General features: G+C 40.9%; 1 long non-coding RNA gene across 1 annotated transcript in view; it reads left to right on the forward strand.

The window, feature by feature from the left end:
- Nucleotides 1–2422: 2422 nt before the first annotated feature.
- LOC123793587 (uncharacterized) overlaps nt 2423–19786 on the forward strand; it is a 55802-nt gene continuing 38438 nt past the window's right edge. Inside the window, exon 1 of the long non-coding RNA XR_015726529.1 lies at nt 2423–6030. This is a non-coding gene — a long non-coding RNA (uncharacterized LOC123793587). The remainder of the gene's footprint in view (nt 6031–19786) is intronic.

The raw sequence follows: 19786 nt of genomic DNA on the forward strand, positions 1-19786 counted from the left end.
GATTTTTAAAAATTTATTTATTTTTTAAAGATTTATTTATGTGTCAGAGAGAGAATGCACAAGCAAGTGTGCACAAGCAGGGGGAGCTGCAGGCAGAGGGCGAAGCAGGCTCCCCACTGAGCAAGGAGCCCATGCGGGACTCAATCTCAGGACCTTAGGATCATGACCTGAGGTGAAGGCAGATGCTTAACTTAGAAAGCATCCCTAGAAAGGATTTACCTTAAGGATTCTCAGTAGCCTAAGGGGACTAAATCTATTATATTAAAAAGAATTACTAGACGTTTACTAAGTGCAAACTTGGGCTGAGTTTACTAAGACAACACAAAGTTCCTATTATTGATGAGCAAGTATATAAATGGGTAGTATATTCAGCAGGTCCTATAAGTCAACAAATAATAATAGAACAATGTAAAAACTACGAAGTATATGAGCAAAGTACTTATATAAAGCACACAGATGGCAATGATTAATTCAAAAGGAGAGACTTTTCCCTCATTCAACATATTTACCACAGAATCTGTCCATGATCTGAGAGAGGTTAGTTTTAGACAATCAAGTTTATAGGTGAGTATTCTGGGCTTAAAATCTGTAGTAAAGAAGGGTATATAATATTATCTTACCTTCCCAACTATTAGAACTACAATATGAACATAAACTCAGAGAACAAATAGAAATATTTGGACAGTTGACTTTTTTTCCCAAAAAGAAGTCTGCACGTGGCAGCTGAAGCAAGATTCAAAATAGGCAGCAAGGTATTAATCTTTGTGGCGAGTTGAAGCCCCCAGAGCAAGGGCTGATCTGAAAAATATTTGTTTGGCATTTTCTATGTCCAGTGCCCTGGGAAGGGTGGAGAAGAACGGCACACAGTGCTGTGATAGTGTATAATGGTGCAATGATGTAGTCTCAGGGATGAGGGGAGACAGTCTTCTGAGGACGTGACGTTTCCACTGAGATCTAAAGGTTGAGTAGAGGGATGTCTGGGTGGGGCAGTCAGTTAAGTCTCTGACTCTTGGTTTTGTTTCAGGTCTGATCTCAGGGTTGTGAGGTCGAGTCCCAGGTTGGGCTCTGCACTCAATGTGGAGTCTGCTTGAGTTTCTCCCTCCCTCTCCCTCTGCTCCTACCCTTTCCTGCTCTCTCTCTCAAATAAATCTTACCCCCCCCCCAAAAAAAAACCAGGCTGAGTAGAAGTGGGCAAATGCAGAGTAGATGAAAGAGAGAGCACTCCCAGCAGCAGAAACAGAATGTGCAGTGGTTTCCTAGATCAGGAAACATGATATATTCAAGGAAGTGAAAGGAGGCTAGAAATTGAAGAGTTGAGTGGGAAGAGACGCAGCTAGGGAGACAGGTCAAATCACACTGGTTTTTGTAGGCTGTAGTCAAGATCTTAGTTCTTATCCCAACAGTAAGGGAAAATGGCTGAGTTGGGTGGATAAATACCACAGCAAAGTGACTCGAACGAATTTTTTGGTTCCCCAGGGCATATAAAAGTGATGCTTACACTATGCTGTAGTTTATGAAGTGTGTGATGACATTATATATTTAATTCTATATTATATGTAATATAATGTGTTATATTATATTGTATAATTATATAATATAAATTATATAACATAGCATATATATCATATATTATATATTATATGTAATAATATATAACATAATATTATACAATAACGTATTACATTGTATAATTATATATTTGTATATATTTATAGTTATATATTGTATAATTACATAATTATATACATAATTATATATATATAACAATGTACATCCTTTAATTAAAAAAATACTTTATTGTTAAAAAATTCTAACCATCATCTGAGCTTTCAGTGAGTCCTAATCTTTTTTGCTGGTGGAGGGTCTTGCCTTGATATGGACGGTGGCTAACTGACAGGGTCGTGGTTGCTGAAGGTTGGAGTGACTCTGGCAACTTCTTAAAATAAGACAACAGTGAAGTTTGCTGCATTGATTGACTCTTTCTTTTGTGAGGATTTCTCTGTAACATGTGATACTGTTGGATAGCATTTTACCCACAGTAGAACTTTTAGAATTGGAGTCGATCCACTCAAACCCTGATGCTACTTTATCAACTAAGTTTGTATCGTACTCTCAATCCTTTGTTGTTATTTCAACAGGCTTCACAGCATCTTCACCAGGAGTAGATTCCATCTCATGAACCACTTTCTTTGCTTGTCCATGAGTGACTTCTCATCCATTAGCTTTATCACGAGATTGCAACAATTCAGCCTCCATTTCTTTTTTTCAAGTTTTTATCTTAATTCCAGTTAGTTAACATGCAGTGTTATATTAGTTCCAGGAGTACAATATAGTAATTCAACAATTCTATACATCACCCAGTGCTCGTCACGACAAGTGCCCCTCTTCATTTCCATCACCTATTTCCCCCATCCCCCCACCCACTTCCCCTCTGGGAACTATAAGTTCTCTATAATTAAAAAAAAAAAAAGTCAGTTTCTTGCTTTGTCTCTCTCTCTCTTATTTTTTCCTCTTTGCTTGTTAGTTTTGTTTCTTAAATTCCACAAATGAAGGAAATCATATGGTATTTGTCTTTCTCTGACTGATTTCTTTCTTTTTTTTTTTAAAAAGATTTTATTTTTATTTAGTTGACAGAGCATGAGAGAGTACAAACAGAAAGTGGCAGAAGGAGAGGGAGAAGCAGGCTCCCCACTGAGCAGGGAGCCTGCTGTTGGGCTCAATCCCAGGACACTGGGATCATGACCTGAGCTGAAGGCAGACGATTAACCGACTGAGCTGCCCAGGTGCCAAGTGACTGATTTATTTCAATTAGCATTTTACTCTCTAGCTCTATCAGGGTCACTGTAAGTGGCAAGATTTCATTCTTTTTTACGGCCAAATAGTATTCCATTGGATATACACACCACATCTTCTTTGTCCATTCATCGGTAGATGGACACTTGGGCTGCTTCCATATCTTGGCTATTGTAAATAATGCTGTATAAACATAAGGGTGCATGTATCCCTTTGAATTAGTGTTCTTGTATTCTTTGGACAAATACCCAAGTAGTACAATTGCTGGATCATAAGGTAGTTCTATTTTTAACTTTTTAGGAACCTCCAAACTATTTTCCAAGTGGCTGCACCGGTTTGCATTCCCACCAACAGTGTATGAGCGTTCCTTTTTCTCCACACCCCCCTCCCCCCACCAACCCCTGTTGTTTCTCGTGTTGTTGATTTTACAGTCTCCACTTCTAACTCTAGTTCTCTTGCTATTTCCACCACATCTGCAGTTATTTCCCCCACTGAAGTCTTGAATCCCTCAAAGTCATCCATGAAGGTTCGAATCCACTTTTTCCAAACTGCTGTTAATGTTAATATTTTGACCTCTTCTCATGAGCTATGAGTGTACACCTAGAATGGTGAATCCTTTCCAGATGGTTTCAGTTGACTCCCCTAGATCCATCAGAGGAATCACTATCGGTGGCAGCTGTAGCCTTGGAAAATGTATTTCTTAAATAGTAAGACTGGAAGTCAAAATGACTCCTTGATCTATGGTCTGCAGAGTGGATGTGTTCACAGGCATGCAAACAACATGATTCTCATTGTCCATCTCCATCAGGGCTCTTGGGTGACCAGGTGCACTGTCAATGAGCTGTTATATTCTGAAGGAAATCTTTTTTTCTAAGCAGTAAGTCTCAACAGTGAGTTTAAACTATTCAGTAAACCATGTCCTAAACAGATGTGCTGTCGTCCAGGCCCTGTCATTACGTTTATATAGCTTAGACAGAGTAGCTTTAACGTAATTCTTAAAGGCTGTAGGATTTTTGAGTGATAAATGAGCATTGGCTTCAACTTAAAGTCACCAGCTGCATTAGCCCCTAACAGGGGAGTCAGCCTGTCCTTTGACGCTTTGAAGCCAGGCATTGACTTCTCTCCAGTTATGAAAGTCCTAGATGGCATCTTTTCCCAATAGAAGGCTGTTCCATCTACATGGAAAGTCTGTTGCTTAGTGTGGCCACCCTCGTGAAGTATCGACTAGATCTGCTGGAGAACCTGCTGCAGCTTCTACGGCAGCACTTGCTGCTTCACCTTGCACTTTGCTATTATGGAAACAGCTTCTTTTCTCAAACCTCATGAACCAACCTCTGCCAGCTTCCAGCTTTTCTTTTGCAGCCTCTTCACCTCTCTCAGCATTCACAGAATTGAAGAGCAGTGTGTCTCCCTCTGGATTGGGCTTTGGCTTCAGGGAATACTGTGGCTGGTTCGATCTTGTATCCAGACCACTCAAACTTTCTCCACTTCGGCAATAAGGCTGTTTTGATTTCTTATTTGTGTGCTCACTGGAGTAACACTTTTGATTTTCTTCAAGAACTTTTTCTTTGCATTCAAAACTCTGCTAACCGTTTGACAAAAGAGGCCTAGCTTTCCGGCTATCTCAGCTTTTAACAGGCCTTCCTCACTAAGCTTAATCATTTTTAGCTTTTGATTTAAAGTGGAGACATGTGACCCTTCCTTTTACTTGAACACTTAGGGGCCATCGCAGGGTTATTAATTGGCCTAATTTCAATATTGTTGTGTCTCAGAAAATAGGGAGGCTTGAGGGCAGGAGGAGAGGTGGATAACAGTGGGTCAGGTGATCAGCCAGAACATATAACATATATTACGGTTGCTGTCTTGTATGGGTGCAGTTTGTAACACCTCAAAAACAACTACAATAGTAACATCAAAGATCTCTGCTCACAGATCACCATAACAAATACAAAAATGATGAAAAAGTTTGAAATACTGTGAGAATTACCAAAACGTGACACAGAGGCATGAAGTGAGCAAATGCTGTTGGAAAAATGATGCCAATAGACTTGCTTGATGCAGAGTTGTGATAGACCTTCAATTTATAAAAAATGCAGTATCTGTGAAGTGCAATAAACTGAAGTGTAATGAAATGAGGCAGACTGTACTGAGTGAGCGATCATAGGAGGAGGTTAGATTTGGGTGGTACTGTTTGAGTTTAGAAGGAATGACAGTGATCCTATTAGTTTTACATATATCATGATACCAGAGTACAGAATGTTGGACTTTGTAATCACAAGGTATTGAATGGGTTGGGTGTGAATGTAGAACAGGAGTTGCATTACTTTTTCTTGGTGATTGGGGCAAATAATAGGATGGTGGCAGAGAAAGAGAAGAGAAGAACCACAACCATGTTTATTGGTAGAGATGAACTTCTCCAAGCTACCAGCTGATATTAGTGTTTGTGTGAAGCAGTTGACCAAATGGAAGGAAGGGGAAATGGAGCAGTGCAATCCCCAGTCAGGCTGAGAAATATTGACTTTGTTTCCCTTGTCCTTCTTTCCTGTCTTCAAAGTCTCCAGGGTAGTGGCACCCTCCCTTAGAAAGAGTTAAGACTTACGTGTCTACTTGGCATTCTCAGGGCATGCTTCAGTACACGCTGAGCTTGAGGACTTGGCTTGAATGACAAGGTCAGGTGGTAATGACTGAGCATGTTTGGAGTAGAGAGAGTTCCTAAGTCTCCAAAGTTTTTTTTTTTTTTTTTTTGGCCTGGTTGAATGAAACTTGATATTTATCCCCCAGAAACACTGTTATAAATGGTGATTGAATTTTTCATACATTATGTCTGTTAAAATATATTCCGACTTAAAACTTGGATTTCCAGAAAAATAGATCTGATCAGGTTTATTCTAATGTAACTTAGAGAAATTTGATTGCATTCTGTGCCATTATTTCAAAAAGTATTTACTGAACACTTTGTATTTCTTAGGCACATGTTAGGCACAGAGGATATACTAGTGAACACGGCAGATGTAGTCCATGCTCTCATGGAGTTTATGCATTGAACATGTAACTAAAAGCACGTGAGCAGATTGAGAGTCCAAGATGGCGGAGGAGCAGAAGACCTAGTTTTCGTCTGGTCCCAGGAATTCAGCTAGAGAGCTATCAAACCATTCTGAATACCTACAAACTCAACTGGAGAATGAAGAAAAGAATAACAGCAACTGTATGAACAGAAAAGCGACCACTTTCTGCAAGGTAGGAGGTGCGGAGATGTGAATCTGAGGCGATATATGGGAAGATAGACCATGGGGTGGAGGGAACATCCGTCCGCCGGCTACCGGCAAGTGGTAGAGCAGCAGAGTGTAAAATTGGAACTTTTAGAAGTCGGCTCTGGTGCGGGCGTTGCTCTGGTACTAAGCCGGGGTGGGGGTGGGGTGGGGTGGTGGAACTCTCGCTGGGACGGTGTGGTCTCAGGACTCTCGGGGTCACAGAAAGACTGGGGTGCCCAAGTGCAGCAGAGCTCCCAAGTATCGGAGTGGGGAAGCCGGCTGCAAAGAGTGAGCCGAGGAGTGGGCTCTCAGCCCAGGGTGCCCATAAACTGTGACCTGCAGCACAGTCAGGCCCCTGCTCTTTGAGCGGGGACCCAATAAGCGGCAGATCCAGGGAGACTCTCCTTCCTCCCCCAGGAGGAGCAGGGCGGGAGCGTGCCACAGGAATCTGCTAGGTTTAGAGACTCCAAACAGGGCTGTGTGCCAGAGATAGAAACACTTGTCAAAGGCCAGGTGAGCACGGAGTGCGGACAGAGACCAGGGACACAGGAGTGATTGACTGCTTTTCTCTGAGGGCGCACTGAGGAGTGGGGCTCTGAGCTCTTGGCTCCAGGGCCGGAGATCGGGAGGCCGCCATTTTCATTCTCATCCTCTAAAGCTGCATGAAAAGCCTTCAGGGAACAAGAGCCACACAGAGCAAACCAGAGCAGGTGACTTCGCCTGGCGCCTGGCAAGGGCGGTGCAATTCCACCTGGGGCAAAGACATTTGAGAATCAATGCAACAGGCCCCTCCCACAGAAGATCAACAGGAATTTCAGCCAAGACCGAGTTTACCAATCAATGAGAACTGCAGAACTGCAGCGCTAGGGGAATATAGCACATAGAACTCATGGCTTTCCCCCCATGATTCTTTAGTCTTTCAACTTTAATTTTTAAAAATTTTCCTTATTTTTTTCTTTAAAAATTATTTTTCTTTCATTTTTCAACAAGTTTCTTATTTTATCAACTCCTTTTAAAAATCTTTTTAAATTTTCATTTTTACAGTCATATTCCATCACTTCATTGTATTTAACCTTATTTTTGTATGTATATGTTTTTCTTTCTTTAAAATTTTGGGATCTAGTTTCTTCTAACAGACCAAAATACCCCTAAAATCTAGTGAATGGCTGTGTTCTATTCATCAGCCTGATCATATCCCCCCCCCTACTCCCAGTTTCAGGTCTCCACCGATTTGTTTAATGCATATTTCTCTGGGATCCTTGTTACTCTTTTAGCATTTTGTTCTCTCATTCATCTATTCTCTCAACAAAATGACAAAATGGAAAAACTCACCTCAAATATAGAACAATATAGGGAGTACCGACTGCCAGGGACCTAATCAATATGGACATTAGTAAGATGTCAGAACTAGAGTTCAGAATAACTATTATAAAGATATTAGCTGGGCTTGAAAAAAAGCACAGAAGACACTAGAGAATCCCTTTCTGGAGAAATAAAATCTAACCAAGTCAAAATCAAGAAGGCTATTAATGAGGTGTAATAAAAAATGGAGGCTCTAACTGCTAGGATATATGAGGCAGAAGGTAGAATTAGTGACATAGAAGACCAAATGATGGAGAATAAAGAAGCCGAGAAAAAGAGAGATAAACAACTACTGGATCATGAGGGGAGAATCTGAGAGATAAGTGATACCATAAAGTGAAATAATATTAGAATAATTGGGATCCCAGAAGAAGAAGAAAGAGAGAGAGGGGCAGAAGGTATATTGGAGAAAATTACAGTGGAGAACTTCCCTAATTTGGTGAAGGAAACAGGCATCAAAATCCAGGAGGCACAGAGAACTCCCTTCAAAATCAATAAAAATAGGTCAACACCCTGACCTCTAATAGAGTATAACTTACAAATCTCAGAGACAAAGAGAAAATCCTGAAAGCACCTCGGTACAAGAGGTCTGTAACCTACAAGGGTAGAAATAATAGATAGGCAGCAGCCCTATCCACAGACACCTGGCAGGCCAGAAAGGACTGGCATGATATATTCAGGGTACTAAATGAGAAAAATACGCAGCCAAGAATACTTTATCCAGCTAGGCTGTCATTGAAAATAGAAGGAGTGATAAAAAGCTTCCAGACAAACAGAAACTAAAAGAATCTGTGATCACCAAACCAACCCTACAAAAAATATTGAAAGGGGCCCTCTAAAGAAAGAGAGAGCCCAAAAGTAACATAGACCAGAAAGGAACAGAGGCGATATACAGTAACAGTCACCTACCACAGGCAATACAATGGCACTAAATTCATATCTTTCACTAGTTACCCTGGATGTAAATGGGCTAAATGCCCCAATCAAAAGACACAGGGTATCAGACTGGATAAAAAAGCAAGACCCATCATCTGCAAGAGACTCACTTTAGATGCAAAGACACCTCCAGATTTAAAATGAGGAGGTGAAAAACAATTTATTATGCTAATGGACATCAAAAGAAAAATGGGGTGGCAATTCTTATATCAGAAAAATTAGATTTTAAACCAAAGACTGTAATTAAGAGATGAAGAAGGACACTGTGTCATACTTAAAGGGTCTATCCAACAAGAAGATCTAACAATTGTAAATATTTATGCCCCTAACATGGGAACAGCCAATTATATAAGCTAATTAATAACAAAAACACATCGACAATAATACAATAATAGTAGGGAACTTTAACACCCCCTTCACTGCAATGGACAGATCATCTAAGCAAAAGATCAACAAGGAAATAAGGGCTCTAAATGACATGCTGGACCAGGTGGACTTCACAGAACATTCCATCCCAAAGCTACAGAATACACATTCTTTTCTAGTGCACATGGAACATTCTCCAGGAGAGATCACATCCTGGGTCACAAATCAGGTCTCAACTGATACCAAAAGATTGGGATCATTCCCTGGGGCGCCTGGGTGGCTCAGTCATTAGGCGTCTGCCTTTGGCTCAGGTCATGATCCCAGGGTCCTGGTATCGAGCCCCGCATTGGGCTCCCTGCTCAGTGGGAAGCCTGCTTCTCCCTCTCCCACTCCCCTTGCTTGTGTTCCTTCTCTCACTGTCTCTCTCTGTCAAATAAATAAATAAAATCTTTTAAAAAAAAGTTTGGGATCATTTCCTGCATATTTTCAGACCACACTGATTTGAAACTTGAACTCAATCTGCAAGAGGAAAGTTGGAAAGAACTCAGATACATGGAGGCTAAAGAGCATCCTACTAAAGAACGAATGGGTCAATCAGGAAATTAAAGAAGAATTAAAAAAATCCATGGAAGCAAATGAAGATGAAAACACAGTTGTTCAAAATCTTTGGGATGCAGCAAAGGCAGTCCTAAGAGGGAAGTATATAGCAATACAAGACTTGCTCAAGAAACAGGAAAGGTCTCAAATACACAGCTTAACCCTACACCTAAAGGAGCTGGAGAAAGAACAGCAAATAAAGCCTAAACCCATCAGGAGAAGAGAAATAATAAAGATCAGAGCAGAAATCACTGAAATAGAAACCAAAAGAACAACAGAACAGATCAGCGAAACTAGGAGCTGGTTCTTCGAAAGAATGAATAAGATCGATAAACCCCTGCCCAGACTTATCAAAAAGAAAACAGAAAGGATCCAAATAAATAAAATCATGAATGAAAGAGGAGAGATCACAACCAATACCAAAGAAATACATCAAGGATTTTGATGGATTCCTGTCTCAGATTTAGGTCTTTCATCCATTTTGAGTCTATTTTTGTGTATACTATAAGGGAAATGGTCCAGTTTCATTCTTCTGCATGTGGCTGTCCAATTTTCCCAACACCATTTGTTGAAGAGACTTGTCTTTTTTACATTGGATATTCTTTCATGCTTTGTCAAAGATTAGTTGACCGTAGAGTTGAGAGTCCATTTCTGAGTTCTCTATTCTGTTTCATTGACCTATGTGTCTGTTTTTGTGCCAGTACCATACTGTCTTGATGATTACAGCTTTGTAATAGAGCTTGAAGTGCGGAATTGTGATGCCACCAGCTTTGGTTTTCTGTGAGATCACAGAAGGGTTTGTTTTCCATATTGAAGATGGTGAACTTTATCCTAATTATAACAGATGTGTTTTATTCGAGAGGGTGGTGTGTCCATATTTGTTTTTTTTTAAGATCACTCTGGCTACTAAATAGGTTTGAAGAAGGGCAAAAATAAACCCATTGAGCCAGTTAGGTGTTGTTTTTTTTTTTTTTAATAGTAACAAGATGAGAGATGATAGAGGCTTGTGTGAGATGGTGGGAGTGGGAATGGAGGAAACAAATGGATCTGAGAGGCACTGGATGGATAGAACAGAGATCTGTGATGGATTCCTGTGGAGAGGGAGGAGCCAAGGGTGAGTCAAGGTATTGATTTCCTGGTACTGCCATAACAAATTACCACCAAGAGGGTGGCTGAAAAGAACAGAAGATTATTCTCTCCCAGTTCTGGAGGCTGGAGTTCAAAAATCAAGATGTCAGCAGAACCACACTTCCTCTAAAGGCTTTAGGGAAGAATCTTTCCTTGCTCTTTCTAGCTTCTGCTGGTTGCTTGCAATATGTGGCATTCCATGGCTTATAACTTGTAAGGATCCGATTTTTGCCTCTGTCTTCACATGGTCTTCTTTCCTCTGTGTCTCATTTTGTGTATATGGACATTGGTTATTGGATTTAAAACCTACCCTAATTCAGTATGAATTTTTCTTAACTTGATTACATCTGCAAAGACCCTGTTTACAAATAAGGTCATTTCATAGGTTCTGTGTGGAACAGATTTTAGGGGATACTGTTCAACCCACCACAGCCAGTGACTAAAGGGGCCTAAGATATAGAGATAAGAGGACAACCGGAGGACAGGCAAAGGTGAGGGCAACAGAGGAAGAGAGTGTTTGGAGAAGGACTAATCACTGCTGAGAGGAATAACATGTTTCCAAACTGAGAACAACATATAGCTAACTGCCACTCAGCCTCTCTCCCCGGGGATGCTCTTCAGGTCTCTCAAATTCAGCATGTCCAAACATGAACTGTGCTGCTTTCCCTAAACACGTTTCTCCCACGGTTCCTCCTCTTAGGAAGCGGTACCATTATGTAACCAGTTGGTTAGACCAGAACATTCTTACAAGAGCCCTTTAAAATTATATCTTGAAAATGTCTACTTCTCTTTAGCTACTGCCAATAGCCTATAAGTCACTGTAAGTCACTTTTGTAGCCTTGAAACCAGCCTCCCGATAGCTACTATAATACACGAAACCCAAAATAAACTTTTTAAAATGCAGATTTGATTGTATTTCTGTCCACTTAAAGTCTTTCAGTGATTTCCCTAGGAATCCAGAGTAAAGCTCAAGGTCAAGAGTAAAGTGCTTCATGTGGCCTTTGAGAGTCTGTGTGATATAGCCCGTGCCTGCCCCTCCAGGTTCACGTCACACTGCTTTCTCTCGCACTCCTTCACTCCAGTACAGTGGCCTTCTATCAGACCTTCCAATACACCATTCTCCTTCTTCCCTCAGTGCTTGACACATGCTGTTTCTCTGCTGGAAACTCCGCTGTTTGCTGAGCCTCCCCCTCCCTGCTTTTCTCTTAGAATGCTATTCCCACCTGTAATTGAGTAATTGCTTTTGAAATTATTTGTTATGTTTATATTTCTCCTGCAAACCACTAAAGCCTATGAGGGTAGGTATCTCGTTTGTTTCTCTGAGAACCACTAAACGTTGCCACTGCCTTGCACAGCATTCTAGGTGAAAGGTGCCTTCTGGAGTCATGCAGTGAAGTGGCCCTCCCATTGAATTCTGCCAACTTCTATATTGCCTGTCCCATAGAGGATGCTCATAAAATATTTTTGGAGTGACTATCAATGAGAGGATACTTGAAGCGATAGAATTACCTGAACTCTCCAGGGAGGAAAGGACAGAGACTTGAGGTGCTCTAAATGTAAGGGGCATGTGGAGTTGAGAATGCGAGCAGAGAAAAAAGGGTATTTCCAGTGAAGAAAATCAGGACAGTGTGGTGGCACAGACACTAAAGGAAGAAAGAACTCAGAGGAGGGAGAGAGTGGTCAAGAATGTCAAATGTGCACAGTGTTCAATCAAGATAAAACAGAGATGTCTTCTTTGATTTTAGTGATGAGAAGTCCTTGCTGAAACTGACCAGGATAATTTTATGGTGTTTGTTGTAGAAGCAAGATTGAAGGGGGGTGAAGATGAATAGAATATTAAGAAATGACAGTAGTTAACTGAAGGGGAGGAGATTGAGCAGTATCTATAGGTTAATGTGGGGGTTGCAAGAGGTTTTTGATTCAGAATAAGATGATTGGCCTTGGATGGAAGGTAGGATGCTTTTTGTTGGGAAGGGCAGTCATGCACAATTTGTAACCCCATGCATGGGCTAGATGTAGGAGTGGCCTTTTCCCGGGAATATTTCCTTGCAAAGAGATAGAGCTGTCTCACAGCCTGTGCTGGGCTTATTGCCTTGTGAGGAAATATCTTCCCATGTTCTGATCCAGAAATATACTCCTTTGTTCTGCTTACATTTGTGCATTAATAGCCCTCAGGCATGCCCACAGGGATCTGTATTTCAGACGCCAGAAAGGAGGACTCAGGGTCCTTCTACTGTAGCACAAAGTGGGTTATATGCAGTCATGCTGCCCATATTGGCTGCAGGTTGGATATGCTGGCCATCAGGGACCAACACATTGCAAGGGGCCAGATCTTGTGCCCTCTCTCCTCTTGCTGTAAGGAAATGCTGTACCACTTGAGCCTGATGTGCACATTGTCTATTTTCAGCAATGTCAAGTTACACTTTATCTCTTCCCTGAGTGACACTTATCCACCTTTTAACTTTGGCTGCACAGCCTTGCCACCATGTGAACAGTGAAACACGTTTTCCTTTGCAAATGGGTGTGGCAACAGGAAAATATTGATGCAGGTATAGGAGGGCTTATCTATTTGTTTTTCTAGAGAAGTAGGAGGTCCTATGCTGAGAAGAGGGGGATGTGGAAGGATTGGGAGTTTGATGAGAAGGAATTATACTTAAATATATTTGTTACGGAGGATAGAGAAACATTGTAGCCTTGCTGATCAGTGATTTAGGCCCCTTTGAGGTTGGTAACTGCAGATTGGGACCAATCTACACTGTTAATGAGATTTGTCTCTATCAACATGTAGCACTTAGAGTGCAAAGACAAAGGAGAAGGATTGTTTGGTTCATCCGGGATGGATGTGGATGCAGTGAGAGAACTGTGGAGCAAGAGAGTTTAGAACACCAAAAAGAGTGGAGTTGAGATTGTACCTAAGAGGGATAAAGGTGGAAGTAATGAAATGAAGCAGCTGATAGATGAAGTCCAGGTTTTATGGACTGGAGTTGCCCTGAAAGTTGAAGAACCCATGTAGTTAGAGTTATGAGTGAGTGAGCTAGAAAGATGGGAGCTTGTGGGCCGAGAGTGAGATGTCCGAGTTAGTGTATCAGAGATAGAGTGCTTCCAGGTGGTGACAAGTTTCAGGGAGTTTCTGTAGAGTGGTAGCTGAAGTGATGGAAGAGATGAAGTCAAGAACATGATACGTCAGGGAGATAAATCATCCATCCACATGGACACTGAAGTCATCCAGGATGACAGCAGGGCTTGGAATTAAAGGAATACTTTGAGCTGGGTGCAGTTGGCACTGAGGGAGGTTGGCACATGCCAGTGGCAGGAAAGGTGGAGGTAGAGTATGCTTGAAGATAAAATGTACAGCCAAATTGCATGAGTCTCAAGGAGGCAGGGACTTTTGTATGAAGATGCTGGAATAATGGTGTGGACATGGATTTGGGAGAAAGGAGGATACCAACCTCATTTTCCAATTGCAAGGTAAGTGGGATATAGGAAGATGAGCAGTTTTTACTTGAGAGAGCCATAGGGAAACTAGTATCTTCAGTGGGTAGCCAGGTTTCGGTAAAGTCAGAGTTTGGTAAAGCCACAAAGTGTGGACCAGGGTTTAGAGGTCTAAAAGAGTTAATGATGACCCAGTCATTCCAGAAGCTTGAGAGAGGGAAGGAGAGGGTGTTTAATCAAGGAAGAAGTCATATAGGATATCTGAATAATGAGGGTGTTGGAGAATGTAAATAATTTTGTACAGGAACCAAGGAATAAAGGATGTGTTTTCTGGTTAGGTATTATTTAGAGATACCCTGAAGCAATGTTTTTCCAAACAGTCTGTGGGCCACTTTCATTAGAATAACTTAGGGGCTTATTGAAAATTCAGAATTCTGGGACGCCTGGGTGGCTCAGTCATTAAGCATCTGTCTTCAGCTCAGGGCGTGATCCCAGAGTTCTGTGATCAAGCCCCACATCAGGCTCCTCCACTGGGAGACTGCTTCTTCCTCTCCCACTCCCCCTGCCTGTGTTCCTTCTCTCACTGGCTGTCTCTCTCTCTGTCAAATAAATAAATAAAATCTTTAAAAAAAAAAGAAAATTCAGAATTCTGGGCTCTGCCACTTTCAAACAAATTAGAATCTGACAGGAGGAGTGGGGTGAGAAAGGTTGGGGGAGTTGGTAGTGTGATGGGAAGATGCTTGGGGATCTGTATTTTCTAAGCTACCTTTTACAAAGGAAGTAAGAGAACCAGGGCTCTGGGAGACAGTGGGCACATAATTCATGAGACTGTGCTTGGACCACTGGATGATGGAGTGGAGCAGTGTAGTCCTAAGTGGTGAGCCAGGGAGTGCATGGCATCAGCCCTGATATTAAATGGCCATGCATCAGGCCTGCTCTCATTGGATTGGACAAGACTGGAATTTTAGTTATACTACAGTAAACTTTCAATAGCTGAAAATGATCTTAAAGCTGTTCTTAAAGCTGTAATTGACCAACAACTTTTGGGATCTGCCCCAGATACTGTGTTTGTGGGTTCTGGCAACTTCCCATTACCTGAACTCAGGGCATCAACAATGGATATTTTGGTTGAAGCTTTAGAGGATTTTGCTCCATCTTCACCACTATCTCAGCCATTGACCGGCTAGTGTGACACTTTTCTATGGTTGTGTATGGAAACCTATCCCTTTAGTATTCCAGGATGCTAAATCCCAGGATACCCAAAGGTTGCAGAGGGGACAAGACCTCTAGTGGATGGTAGGTTGGAAAAAATCCAGCTGTACTTGAGATACTAAAGCAGTTTACTGGAGTGGGACACACAGGAGTCACTTACTATTATGTAACTATTCTATGGTTACAATATAATGACTATATAGTTGGAAGTGTTACATGTGAGAGCTCATCTAGCATACTAAAAGTTTGTCAGCCTTCATAGTATTAACATTGCATCATGTGTATGGTAGACTCAGACTAGAGCCAAGAACATTTCTCTAGTTTCTCTCTAGGTGGACATAGATTGTGAGAAGAATGGTATATATAGAAGTGGAGAACATTTCATCTCATGCAGCTGTATGGAAGAGATATTAAAGCAAAGGTAGACCCAGGAAGCTGTAGAATTAAAGTAGTGGCTCAGGCAACTTTATATGAAGTACATCAGGCTATTGACCCAAATGAGGTTCCTAAAACCTAGTCTTGTAACAGATAGCTGTTTGTTGTATGTTCTCCCCTACTTCTGGGAGCATATGATGAGCCAGTTTTAACTGTATTTTCCAGCTTCCTTTGCAATGAGATATGGCCATGTGACCAAGTTCTTAACAATGGAAGGTGAACAAAAAGATTAAAACAGATATTGTTTAAAACAAAGGTTTTTTTGCTCTGGACTCCCTTTTTAAAAAAATTTAAATTCAATTAATTAACATCTAGTGTATTATTAGTTTCAGAGATAGAGTTCAGTGATTCATCAGTCTTATTTAATACCTAGAGCTCATTACATCACATGCCCTCTTTAATGTCCATCACCCAGTTACCCCATCTCCCCACCTGTCTCCCTTCCAGCAGCCTTCAGTTTGTTTCCTATGACTAAGAGTCTCTTATGGTCTATCTCCCTCTCTGGTTTCATCTTGTTTTACTTTTCCTTCCCTTCTCCTGTGAGCCTCTGTTTTGTTTCTTAAGTTCCACATATGAGTGAGATCATATGATAATTGTCTTTCTCTGATTGACTTATTCCGCTTAGCATCATACCCTCTTGTTCCATCCATGTTGTTGCAAATGGCAAGATCTCATTTTTTTTGATGGCTGTCTGGGCTCCTTCTTCTGCTATTGTATGTGCTGGGTCATAGACATGCCTGTGACTCACTTTCAACCATGCAGATGAGAACAGCCCTCTCACACAAGAGTCTGCAAACCGCAGCCCATAGGACAAATCTGACCCTGTTTTAAAATTATTTTTATATTTTTAAATGGTTGAAAAAACTCAAAAGAATAATATTTCGTGACATGAAAAAATTATATGAAATTCAAAGTTCCAGTGTCCATAAATAAGTTTTGTTGGAACATAGCCATGCTCATTTTTTTAAAAACTTACTTTGTGGTTGCTTTTGCAGCAGGATTGGATAGTTGCAACAGAGACTGTATGGCCTGCAAAGCCTGAAATATTTGCTATCTGGCCCTTTACAGAAAAAGCTTGACCACTTCTGCTGTAGCATGTGGCTGAAGACAAAATAAAATGAATCTGAGACTCTAAATGTCCTGAGGGAGCAAAGCTACCATACCATATGAATGGCCAGACCATTAGTTCTTTAAGATACTACATTAAAAAAATTATGTCAGCCTATTCTTTTCTCTAATACAGAAATTAATACTGGAAGTGGGGTTGTTAGAACAGAAATCTAAGATATATGACATTGGCGTAACAGTTGAGCAGTGGGTGGTGAAGAATAGATTATTTTTGGAAAACTGGAAACAGGTGACATTTGTCATGCTGTGGCAGATCATCTGGTGAAACCCCTCTGCTCCTCTGCCAAGAGTCATAGTGTTGGCTATTCCTTGCTGCTTTTACTTTTATTATTTTTAAAAATATTTATTTATTTAATTTGAGGGGGGTGGGGCAGGAGAGGGAGCTGAGTGGGGAGCCTGCCTCTGGGGCTCTACATGGGGCTCTACAGGAGGCTCTATATGGAGCTCTACGTGGGGCTTGGTCTCACGACCACAAGATCATGATCTGAGCTGAAATCAAGAGTTGGACTCTTAACTGACTGAGCCACCCAGGTGCCCCTTTTCCTTGCTGCTTGAAATAAGATACTATAAAAATGGCATGAACTCAGGCAAGCACTGACAATTTGCAGTCAGAGGTGGAAGTAAACAGACTTTATGTGGGAAAGACAAATTCTTCCAAATTCAAACATTTGGAGGCAAAATTTACTCAGTGTCATTATTAGCTAAATAAAAGATCCCAGCTGCCTAACTCAAGCCCATTGTCCCAGAAATACTGGAGGCTTCAGTGTAACCCCCAGTAAAATGAAGGAGAAATACTTGCGGAGAGCAAGCAAGCCAGTAAATAAAAGACAGCTGTAAACAATAGCTTCAGAATGTAACCTTGGTAAAGGTTACCAAGACAGAGAGCTGATTAGAAGCCAACAGAGAAAGCATCAAAATTCCCAAGGGAATATTACTGCCAAAGAAACCAAAATACCCACTTAGATAAGCCCTGGGGCTCCCCTAATGTGAACCAGCAGTGAGTACATGAAAACCTATGGTGCTGAGGAGAGTATACACTTTAACACTCACTTCCAATGTAGGTACTGAGTATGAGAACAGGAAGGATCTCCCACGGCCAAACTAGGACCAGGGAGGACACTGCAAATATGTCCTCCAACTGCTCCTTCCAACACAGACAACAGGTCAAAGCAAAGAACATATTCCAGGATAAGCATAAGATTTCACTATTGCTAAAGTATAACTTTCAGAAAGATTAAAGTCATGACACTCATACACATGTAAAATAAGCACACATCAAAGATGTGTTTAATTCATTATGAGAGAACCTGTAAAACATTAAAATGGGTCAAATTGATAATTTGTCTGGCACAAATTTATATTTTATACAGGGACAAAATTCATTTGAATTGCCATGGACAGTGATAATTTTCATTGATATGGATTTGCATCGTTCTCAGCTTTGTATAATTTAAGTTCTGTCTCTACAGGGTTGTAAAAAGCTTAGTCAAAGGTAGTCCAAGATGCACACGCTTATAGAATCTGATGATCACAGGAGGGCACACTAGACCACTCCCACTGAAAGGACACCCAGTAATCTTTGTCCATTTCTAAATTTTTGACAGATTTTCCTGACACTATAGAATTCTGACTTTTGTGTGTTTCTTAATCTGTCATTTTCTAAATGGGAGTTTTGTTGTGGTGTTTCTCATCTAGCTCCACCATTTGAGTGTGTGGAGGGCAGATTACTTTTCTTTTAGTTTGTAGGTCATTGAACTGCATATCCCCTGCAAATTCTGGACTTTGAACTATATGTACAGCTGGGATCCTGGGTTGTGCCCCAAGGGTAGATGTTCTGTCTAGATCGTGGGTACCAACAGGAATTAGGTGGCTAGAGAAAGAGACAGTGGCAAGCTCCTGGTTTTCACCTCAGTTCTGTTCTTTCCTTCATCATGGACACACAGCTGCCCATCTAGAAACTTCACTACCTAGTCTTCTTTGCAGCTAGGTGTGGCTTGGTGATTAAATTCTCATAAATGAAATGTGAACAGATGAAATGTGAACAAGGAACAAATAACTGGTCCTGGACTCCTTTCTCTCTTTCCACTGATTTTGGAATGGAAGGGGCTATGACCCAGGTTCAACCCTACAGATGAGGACAACTCTTGGAGTTTGTCAGAGCAGCAACAGGAAAGAACTCAGGTCCCTGAATGACCTACAGAGCAGAGCTACACCACCAACCTAGACTGGCTGAACCATTACATGAGAGAAAGGTGAATGTCTATTGTCTTGTTTTTCTTCTTAAAGCTGTTATTACTGTAGATTAGCCTTTGCCCTAAATTATATAGGAGAACTTTGAAAGGGATAAAAATACCTGATGCTTTTTATGCAGAAGCCTTAAAAAGAATGCCTTTTCTCTGGGAGGAGGAAGGCTATTCCCTATCTAAATGAGGAAGTTTATTCATTGAATTTATTTATTCCCTGATCATGAGAGATCTTCTCTGATTAGCTCCAGAAGTGGCTCTCAACACCAGGATGCTATTGTGGGAACTCTCACGATGTGGTTCTTTAAAATGTTTTGCTGTTGCTTATTATAGGAACATGTCCAAGGACCATAAATGCCTAATTCTCTCATTCTTCTCTGAAAAATCCAAGCACCAAATTTATTCCAACCTTACATTTTTCCACTGATAGATGAAGGAAGAGAGAGGTGAAGGATGAGTGTTTTGAAATCTAGATGGAACTGGCCCCATCTTGTTTGACAGTAAATTAAGAGTCAAAAGCAGAGCGTTTGAATGGGGGATGTTGGAACTGGGTGCAGAGAACGAAAGATTTCAGCTACCATCCTTTGAGGGTCCCTCTCTATCAACTACTACAAAGTGTTAATAAATTGAACATCCAATTTAAACTTACAGTAGACTCTTCAAGTTGTCTCTAGGAGACACCTGAGCAGTTACGGTGTCATCTTAGAGAAGTTTCAAGCCTATGATACACCTCTGAGAAAACGATGCTTCTTATAAATGATAAATGAAGTGTTAAGGACAAAACTAAGTCTAAGACAAAATTTAAAAAGACTGTTTATTCATAAACTTGTGACAAGGAAACCCATCTACTGTCACTTTTGTTTTGGCAGGGGTTCAGAAATGTTAGAAAGGAGAGTAATTTTT

The sequence above is a fragment of the Ursus americanus genome, chromosome 13 (genome assembly GCF_024610735.1).
Source record: "Ursus americanus isolate L20-20 chromosome 13, mUrsAme1.1.p, whole genome shotgun sequence".
Lineage (NCBI taxonomy): Eukaryota > Metazoa > Chordata > Mammalia > Carnivora > Ursidae > Ursus > Ursus americanus.